We start from the raw sequence: 10,506 nt of genomic DNA, 5'->3' as shown, positions 1-10,506 counted from the left end.
TAAAAAGGGAAACTCTGGAGCCGATAAAATGTTTAAATGGGAGTAGGAAGCAAAAGTGTTCATGTCACTCTGAAATGAAATAATAATAGTAAATTATAACAGCTCTCAATAGTTACTTAGTTCTTAGGAAAAGGACTTACCATGGCAACCGCTGCATCAAATTGTTCTTAAACTGCTTCCGGGCCCTACAAACGCACAGATGAGGGAGAGGGGAGAGAAAACGTGTCTCTTAGACCTATATTCCTTCGGTTGGAGTGGAAGGGATAAGGGAGCAGTGTGATGGCACAAACTCAGGCCGATACCACATGTATCAACGTTGTGTTTATTTTATGTGTCTTAGCGTTTGGCATTCATATAAATCTATGTACCACATGTGCACAATTCCAGCAGAGGCCAGACTGGAGTTATATAGACAATTGCAAACTGATGTGGGTGCTGGGAATTGAACCCTGGTCCTCTGAAGACCAGCCAGTGCTCCTCTTAATTGCTGAACCACCTCTCCAGCTCCTTTACTTTCTTTTGTTTAAAAGATTTATGTTAAATTATATTTATATATAATGCATATGTTTGTGTTCTGTGTACATAAGTGCAGGTACCCTCAGAGGTCATTGTTGCAGGATGTTTGATTACACTGTGAATCCTGAAATTGTGTTATTTACTAAAAAAAAAAAAAAAAAAAAAAAAAAACTCTGCTTCTAGTTGTAGTGTGTCTCAGCCTTAGCACACATTTTTAATCCCCCAAAAACCGAAGGCACATTTAGTTTGTAGAAGGAAGCACCCAAGCCGGGCAGTGGTGGCTCACAGCTTTAATCCCAGCACTTGGGAGACAGAGGCAGGCGGATTTCTGAGTTCGAGGCCAGCCTGGAAATACTATAGAGTGAGTTCCATGACAGCCAGGGCTATACAGAAACACCCTGTCTCGAAAAAAAAATCAAAAAAAGGAAGCACCCATGTTTGAAAGTGATGTCAAGTATGTATATATGTATATGAATGAGGTTTATGTAGCCTGGCATGGTGGCTCATGCCTTTAATCCCAGCACTCTGGAGGCAAAGGCAGGCAGATCTCTGTGAATTCAAAGCCAGCCTGGTCTGCAGAGTAAGTTATAGGAAGCCAGAGTTACACAAAGAACTCTGCCTCAAAAACAAAACAAAACAAAACAATAGAATAAGATTTATTGGAGTGGATTACAAGTTATGGTCCAACTCTTCCAATTGGAAAGTCAAAGAAGCCAGTAGTTGTTCAGTCTATAACACTGATGTCTCAGCTAGTCTTCAGTATATGTTGGGCTCTTGAGTAATTAGACTCTAATGCCAGTGAAGGGGTGAACGTGCCAGTAAGGGGGAAAGCAAGTGGTCATGTCCTTCTTCCATGTCCTTTACATAGGCTGCCACCACAAGGTGTGGCCCAGATTAAAGATCTCAAAAGATCTGGATTTAGGGTAGGTTTTCATGTTTCAAATGATTTAATTAAGAAAAATGTTTCAAATGATTTAATTAAGAAAAAAAAAAAAAAAACCCAGGCTAGAGAGATGGCTCAGAGGTTAAGATAATTGGCTGCTCTTCCAGAGGTCCTGAGTTCAATTTCCAGCAACCACATTGTGGCTCACAACCATCTGTAATGAGATCTAGTGCCCTTTTCTGACCCGCAGGGATACATGCAGGCAGAATACTGTATACATAATAAATAAGTCTTTCAAAAAAATATCGCTTCCAGGTGCATCCAGCCACTTGGCTCTAAGTTAACTCCAGATGTAGTCAAGTTGACAACCAAGAATGGCCATCAGAGAGTATAGGGAGCCTTTTCTTGAATTGATTTCCTCTTGATTCATATTTGGATTCAATAAAACCTGGGTGCTCGCTTCAGCAGCACATATATTAAAGTTGGAACTACACAAAGAAGATTTGCATGGGCCCTGAGCAAGAATGACATTGAAATTTGTGAAATTTAAAACAAAAACAAAAACAAAGAAACTGGCTGTGCTTCTTTTCTTCCTTCCTTTTGTATTTTTGTTTTGCTTTGGTTTGTTTTTAGAGACAAGGTTTCTCTGTATAGCCCAGGCTGTCCTTAAACTCAGATCTGCCTGCCTCTGCCTCCAGAGTGCTGGAATTAAAGTGTGAGTCACCACTGCCTAGCTCTTAATTTCTAAATCTTTTTTAAATTTGTATTTCTACTTAAAAATAAGAATAATTTATTTAATGATAAAAATAATTCTTTTTTTTTCTATGTATGTGAGTGTCTAGCTTGCATGGATATCTTGTGCACCACATGAACACAGTTCTTGAAGAGGCCAGAAGAGGCCTCATATCCCCTGCAACTGGAGTTACAGATGGTTGTGAGCCTCCATATGGATGCTGGGAACTGAACTCAGGTCCTTTGCAAGAGAAGCAGGAGTTCTTAACTTCACTGAGCCACCTTTCCAGTGCCTACTGATGTATGTTTTTTATTGCAATCTGTCTGAGCACTCCAACAATGAGCAGAAAAGCTGCTGTCCAACCAGGTCTTCTCTGCTTGGCCTTGCAAGTAGTCCTGAGGAACACAGAACACTCACGAAGTCAAAAGAAGGTCATATGGGCTGGCGGGAGCGGGGCTGGAGCAGGCGGGGGCAGGAAGGGGGGTTGATATCAGTATCAACCAGCAAGATTCCACGTGAGATGCCGAGCTCTCTCTTCCTCTCTTAGGAATCTAAGATCGGAATACTGTGCCAGTATACTAAGCAAGACTATTGATTTCCTGGGGAGGTTCTGGAGAAGCTGCTTGGGGAAATGGATTCTGGGAGCAGAAGCTTTTCCTGTGTGGTGGCACACAGTGGCCTTGTCAGCGCCATTACTTCAGCTCTGGAGATTCTGGAAGGATTTACACTGCACGGTCTGCAGAGACTCAGCTCACAACCAAGTTGTCCCAGCTTGTCACCTTCCCTCGTCAGTCATGCCGTTTTAGAGGAATGCACACGAGCGAGCGAGGGAGGCCTGAGTTTGGACATCAGCCATACATCTTTGACCCCAGTCTTTCTGGGTCTCAGTTTTCTCAGCTATGAAATAACAACCTTGCCTTCACTGAAGAGCCACATAAAGATGTAAGTTTTGATTATTTTTCTGAATGTTGAAGTTCCAACAGAGAATTCTAGGGTCTAAAGATATTTTTTTCCTGGGCAGCTTCAGGAGACTCAACACTGTGCTTACTTACCTCTTTGTCCTCAGACTTCAATGACATGGGACATTCACTGTGAATTATTGAGGTTATTAAAGACAAATGCTCTGGCACATCTGAGCCTTACTGCTGAGACTACTGAGTCGGATCCAATAATCTATATTTAATAAGCTTCCCAGAAGATTCTAAACATACCACCATTTAAGAACCACTGCCTTTCCTATAAGTTCCATCCTCCTCCTCTGTGGCCTGGTCACCTCTGAAAGAGAGAGCCTGCTCTCAGTTTAGCTGGGGGCTGCAGTATAATCTTTCTCCCTGGTTCCTGGCACATAACCCAAAGCCTTTGGAATCTCCTGAGCAATGAGCTTTTTATTTGATAATAATGGTAGGGAGGAATGCTCAAAAGATTCAGGATTGGAGCTGATTATTAGAAAAATCAGCCAGGATAAGGGACTAGAAATTTCAGCCCCTGACAGGTGGTAGCAGTCCATGCTTTGTTCCTAGCACTAGGTAGACTGAAGCAGGGGATCTCTTATAAGTTCCAGGCCAACCTGGTCTACAGAGAGAGTTCTGGGATAGCCAGAGCTACACAGAGAAACCCTGTCTGAAAAAATAAATAAAAAAATTTTTTTTCAGGCTAGAGAGATGGCTCAGCGGTTAAGAGCACTGACTGCTCTTCTGAAGGTCCTGAGTTCAAATCCCAGCAACCACATGATGACTCACAACCATCCATAATGAAATGTGATGCCCTCTTCTGGAGTGTCTGAAGACAGCTATAGTGTACTTACATATAATAAACAAATAAATCTTTGAAAAAAATAGAAATTTAAAAAAAGAATTTTTTTCAGCCCCTGTTTTTGAAAGGCTGGAGAATCTTAGAATTTAAAATGAGGGCATTTAATAGAAATGTATGTATAATGTATAACCTTTACCTAAAAGGGGACATGGAAAACCTCTGTACAAGGTGGGGTAGTTAGTTCCAGGAACTTGGCTAACTCAGAGCCTCAGGGCTCTGGTTCCCGAAACCTGCCCCTCAGGACTGACCCACAATGAGGGCAGAACTAGGAATGAAGGTCCACTGGTTTATGAGACTCTCCACCCAGTCGACCAGTAGATGAAGATTACATTCCTAGAAGGAATATGTTCCCCTCCCTAACTGAATACCTTGGGTTGGGTCCCTCTGAAATTTTCCACTGTTTTTATGTTATGTTTCCTTGGTAACCCTCTCCCCGCCCCCAGCTTGTGGTTTTTCCCTTTAAATACCTCTCACTTCTTGTGTTCGGGGTCGAACTCCTTTGGCCAGCATGGTCACGAGATCGACCCCAGTACCGGCCTATCCCAAATAAACCTCATGTGATTGTAGCAAGTTCGGTCTCTCGTGAGTTATTGGGTGGTCTCGTCATCCCAAGACTTGAGTAAGGATCTCCCCAGTTCTGGGGGTCTTTCAGTTTTAGTCAGTGTTCTATTTCTGTGAAGAGACACCATGACCACAGCAACTTTTATAAAGGAAAACATTTAAATTGGGGCTGGCTTACAATTCAGAGCATTAATTCATTATTGTAATAGCAAGAAGCACAGCAGCACACAAGCAGACATGATGCTGCAGCAGGAGCCTGGATTTCTAAATCTGGATTTAAAGGCAGGAGAAGAGAGTGACACTGGGCCTGGCTTGAGCATTTGAAACCCAAAGCCACCCCCCCACCCCCCCACCTCCACACACACTCCCAGAGACATACTTCCTCCAACAAGAACACATCTACTCCAGCAAGGCCACACCTCCTAATCCTTCTCAAGTGGTTCCACTCCCTCAGTCATGGCATTTTATCAAGGTAAAAGAAGTCCTTAATACATGGCCCATCTCTAACAAAAGACAGGTTAGCAAGAGAAAAGACTAGCAAATCATTTAATCAAAGCTCATGTGCAGTCAGATATGGTGGCACACATTGGCAATCCCAGGCCTCAGAAGATGAAAACTGGAGGATGTGGGGGTTCAAGGTCAACCTGGACTACATACAAGTTTGAGGCCAGGCTAGCTCATGTCAGACCTTAAGAGTGAAGTTCTAATTGCATAGAGAAGTTGTGATTCAAGTGGAACCCAAGAAGATGTGTCTTCTTTAGATCCCTCTTGGCTTCTCGGAATAGCATTCTCTCCTCCCAGGTATAGGGCAGAACCCATTATGAAACAGGGGTCTTATGACTGTTGGGGTCCAAGAGTCACCCCACACAAACACCGATCTCAGTTAAACAAGGATGGTTTATTGAATGCACATCCCAACACTGATCAAACAGGGCAACACCTCAAAGCTGTGTGCTGGCCATTTCTCAGGGCTAGCTTATAAAGGCTAAAACTGCAAAACTCACAATGAGCTCATATGCAGGTGCTGGAAGTGCTGCCCAGTGGTCAGCTCTGACCCAAGCCTTTTAGGCATAATGGTTCCTACTGACTTTTAATTTGATGGGTCCTTTGTGAAGCTTATAGTTATGGAATTTCTTAAGATTAACACAACTCATAACATATAGAATATAACAGTACCCTGTCAGCTTGTGGTCAGCATGGCCATCTATTTATTTTTCTGCATCAATGACTGGCAGGCATATTATAGCAACAATACAAAATAGCTGGCAAGCATGGAACAAAATAGCTACAGCTATGCTAAGGAGGCCCACCTCAACAATGACCTGGTATCAGACAAGAGAGATGAAAGATTTTCTTTCTGGCCAGCTCAAAGACAGAAAAGCCAGGGGAAATTCAGGCAATATTCAGGGTGTTATGGCTTACTTTGGGAAAAACAGATTCTGGTTTCCATGAACTACCTTTATAAAAAGAAGCTCAGAAGCTGGACAGTGGTGGCGCACGCCTTTAATCCTAATGCTTGTTGGGCAGAGGCAGGTGGATCTCTGAGTTTGAGGCCATCCTGGTCTATAGAGTGAGTTCCAGGACGGCCAAGGCTACACAGAGAAACCCTGTTTTGAAAAACCAAAATGGATAGACAGACAGATAGATAGATAGATAGATAGATAGATAGATAGACAGACAGACAGACAGACAGACAGACAGACAGATAGATAGATAGAAAGATAGAAAGATAGATAGACAGACAATGTCTCAGGTATTATGTATCTATGTTTGTGTATTCCACAAGTGTCCCAGTGCCCCAAGGGGGACAGAAGAGGCCATTGCATCCCCTGGAGCTGGAGTTACAGGAAGTTGTAAACAGACTGACCTAGGAACTCAAGGTCCTCCAGCAGAACAACAACAAGTGCTCTTAACAACTGAGGCATCTTCCCAGCCTCATCTATGACCCTTCCTAGGAAAACAGATTCTAACTTCAGAATTCTAACTTCAAAAGCAAATGGAGAGTTAGACCCAAGAGGGCAGGGGAAGTGACAAAGAGACTGCTTTTTTTTTTTTTTTTTTTTTTTTTTTTTTTTTTTTTTTGGTTTTGGTTTTCGAGACAGATTTCCTGGAACTTGCTCAATAGACCAGGTTAGCCTTGAACTCACAGAGATAGATGGCCTCTGCCTCCTGAGTACTAGGACTGATGGCATGCACCACCCCTTCCTTGTGAAATGTTTCTGAAATTCAAAGTGTCCCACGCTGGGTTACTCCCTCCAAGACCCAGTGGTCACTATTCACATAGCTGGTATCACAGACCGTTGGTATGTGGAGAAATAAAATATAGTTGGTTTCAAAATGAGGCCAAGAAAACTCTGCCCAGGATAGACCTTGTCATACTTCTACCCACTTCTGTCACCTGGCCCTTGTGTCACACTTCTTTGCAGAATGTGGTTAAGTCTGAAATGCCAGCCACTGTGCTGACCTACATTCAGAGAAGTGGGGCTTGCACTGCTCTTGTAAAGCCTTCGCCAGACAGGGCGGGACTTCCCTGCAAGCCCCTGAGCCAGGCTTCTGACTACAATCTACACCACACTCGGTGGGGGTTTCAGGCATCCAGGAGCTCCGGAATTGGGTACACTGCCCACTGGTATCAGCCATGGCAGAGACAGAATGTCCTGCCTATCACTGGACTCTAAGCTGCCTGTTGACTTTTGAATCTGTGTAGATGTTAGGCCTACCAGACTCCTCCTGTTAATTTAGCTAGACCCTTTACCCTAGCTATGCTTGACGATTTAACCGACAGTCAAGCTTTTTCTAGGACCCTAATGGTGCTACAAGAAGCCTACTTCTTTACTCTGTCTCAGGAGCCCAGGCAAAGGCTCTGCTGAAAGCTTCCTCTTCTGACCCTGAGCCCAGGAGCCCAGGCAAAGGCTCTGCTGAAAGCTTCCTCTTCTGACCCTGAGCCCAAAGCCCAGATTGCTGCTGCCAGTGTTTGCTGTTAAATTCAATCTCCTCTCTCTTCTCCTTCCCCCACCCCATCTAAAGAAGACAGACAGTTTCATCAGTCAGTGTCACCTGGTTCTGCCCATCAGTGAGCCACAACAAAAATACTTATGAGGTGAGGCGTGCATGCCCTGAATCCTAGCACACAGTGGGCACAGTCAGGCAGATCTCTGTGAGTTTCTGTCCAGCCTGGTCCACAGAGCAAGTGCCAGAACAGTCAAGGTAACATAATGATAGCTTGTTTCAAAAAACATTTTGTGGAGCTGGAGAGATGGCTCATCGGTTAGGAACACTGACTGTTCTTCCAGAGGTCCTGAGTTCAATTCCCAGCAACCACATGGCGGCTCACAACCACCTGTAAAGTGATCAGATGCCCTCTTCTGGTGTGTCTGAAGACAGCTACAATGTACTTATATACATAAAATAAATAAGTAAGTCAAGAAAGAAAGAAAGAAAGAAAGAAAGAAAGGAAGGAAGGAAGGAAGTCTTCCATTAAAAAAAGGTTTGTTTGTTTACTTGTTTCGTTTTTGTTTTTGTTTTTGTTTTTCAAGACAGGGTTTTCTCTGTGTAGCCCTGGCTGTCCTAGAACTCACTCTGTAGACCAGGCTGGCCTCAAACTCAGAGATATACTGCCTCTGCCTCCCAAGTGTTGGATAAGCCTGCACCATCAAACTTTTTTTTTTTTTTTAAAGAATAACAGATATTTGTTTTTCACAGTTTAGATGCTTGAGAATCCAAGATCAAGGTATCCATAGGAAATTTCTGGTGAGAACCTAGTCTCTGCCTGCAAGGGGATGTCTTCAGTGTTGTGTCCACATATGTCAGAAAGACAGAAGTGGAAGGTGGCCAAAGCCATTCTGATCCCACCTTTCTATAAGGTACTGATCATTGGTTACTTCCTCAAAGGTTCCATCGATAAACACCACATGCTGGAAGTTGCAATGTAAGCTTTGGAGTGGTCCTAATTAGCCCAAAGCAGCATTGCACCTTCTCCCACAAACATCCCTGAAGCCAGCCAGCCAGGCCTTGTTGGGGGCAGCATAACTGTAACAGGGACTGCCCACAGTAGGCCGGGATGGAGACATCTCAGTAACCCGCGGCAGCTCTTTGTAAAAAAAGGTTGTTCCCATTTCTCCTAACCTGAGCCCTGGACAATGGCTGTATAGATTTGATTTGTGTGTGACTGCTTTTCAGTTGGTCTCGGTGTGCATAATTATTCTATTATATCTGACTTTCCCACTCTATTCTCCTTCTGCTCTGGAGAATTCTGTGAAACTAGATGTTCCTTGATGTAATGATTCTTAAACAATTAAAAACTGAGGCATGGGGCACAGCACGGCACAGTTCCAATGGCCCAGGTGCATGCTGTGTGTTCTCATCTTGGAAACAATGCAATAACTGCACAGTGGTAGTTTCAGATTAATGTTTGACTTGCAAAGAAAGTTTGAAGAAATATTAGTAAATGAAACAGAGCCACATATTACTAGAGTAACATAGGGTCCCTTACCAGAAAGTGAAGGAATTTATTAGAATCATGAGATAAAATCACGGAATAAGGGAACACATACTTTAACTCAGAAAGGAAAAGGCTATTGAAGTTATGAAATGAGTTTCACACAACATTTGAGAGTGGTTCCTGGACTCCTTTGGATATGTATGAATAAGAAAGTATAGAATGCATAAAATTATATGTTAGTAAAACTAAGTCAGAGCACCAGGACTCTTAGGAGAGTCACTGTGTGCAAGGTGCAGAAGCGGAAGCTGGCAGAGCTGTTGAGTTAAGGGGTAACTTGGCTCTTTCTGGCCACTGCCTGGCAGCTTTGCCCAGGTCATTTCTCATTAGAGCTTCACAGGAAACCACATGCAGCTGGCCTAGGAGCTCTGAGCTCTGGAGTATAATAAGTTAAAAGTTAAAGTTTAAATAATGATAAGTTTGCAATTATTATTTTGGCCACAGGCCTGGGAATAGGGGAAGCTTGAAACTTTGGGGAACAATTGTAATTCTTGATTCTTTATGGGATGTGCTCATTCTTTTGAATTTTATTTGGCAATGATTATACAATGTCTTTTTTCTACCTGCTTTTGGAGTAACATTTATAGACTGGGGCAAGAAGAAGGTGAGAGAGTGAGGTGTGCATGAGGTGCGCATGAAGTGAATGTAGAGTGTGTGGAGAACTCGTGGAGAGGGAGTGTGGAGTGACTGAAGAGAGACTGTGAGGGGAGACTACGGATCGTGTGAGGGAGAGTGTGAGGAGAGAGAGAATGTGAGGGGTTTGTGGAGAAAGAGTGAGAGTAAGTGGGAGAGAGTGTGTGGAGTGTGTGTGTGTTAAAAAATGATCTGTAGTCTCTCCTCACAGTCTCTCTTCAGTCACTCCACACTGCCTCTCCACGAGTTCTCCACACACTCTACATTCACTTCATGCGCACCTCATGCACACCTCACTCTCTCACCTTTTTCTTGCCCCAGTCTATAATTGTTAAATATATATTTGGGAAGGCACAGGCAGGAGAATCTCAGTGAGTTTACAGGGCCAGACTGGGTTACAAGTTCCAGGACAGCTACGCCTATACAGAGAAACCTTGTCTCAAATATTAAATTAAATAAATAAATAAAGTAAACCAAAACACCAGCTTCCCTTCTAGAGGACTTGGGCTCAATTCCTAGACCCACATGGCAGCTCATAACTGTCTATAACTTCAGTTCCATGGATCAGATGCCCCTCTTCCAGTCTCCATGGTTACCAGGCAGGGAAGTAATGCACATTCAGGCAAAACACTCATACACATAAAATAAAAATAACAATATAATAAAATTAAAAATTAAACAACTGAGATAATTATAAGAAAAAAGTTCTCACAGTTTTGAATGTTTTGACCCGTGGTCCATTGGCCTCTGGTGATTCAGTCATTTACCTCAAGGCTGGAAAGTGGCAAAAGGAAGAAGCAGCAGAAGAATAGGAGGAGGAGGAAGAGGAGGAGGAGGAGGAGGAGGAGGAAGATGAGGAGGAAGAAGAGG

At 43.3% G+C, this 10,506-nt stretch overlaps 1 non-coding gene across 1 annotated transcript; it reads left to right on the top strand.

The window, feature by feature from the left end:
* The first annotated feature begins 1,851 nt into the window (after positions 1–1,851).
* On the top strand, positions 1,852–1,958 carry LOC116081239. The gene has a single exon (XR_004114762.1). It is a non-coding gene; the product is annotated as a U6 spliceosomal RNA (small nuclear RNA).
* Positions 1,959–10,506: the final 8,548 nt, after the last annotated feature.

The sequence above is a fragment of the Mastomys coucha genome, unplaced genomic scaffold (genome assembly GCF_008632895.1).
Source record: "Mastomys coucha isolate ucsf_1 unplaced genomic scaffold, UCSF_Mcou_1 pScaffold6, whole genome shotgun sequence".
NCBI lineage: Eukaryota > Metazoa > Chordata > Mammalia > Rodentia > Muridae > Mastomys > Mastomys coucha.
Note: the sequence above shows the minus strand (reverse complement) of the source record. Positions and strands in the feature narration are given on the sequence as shown.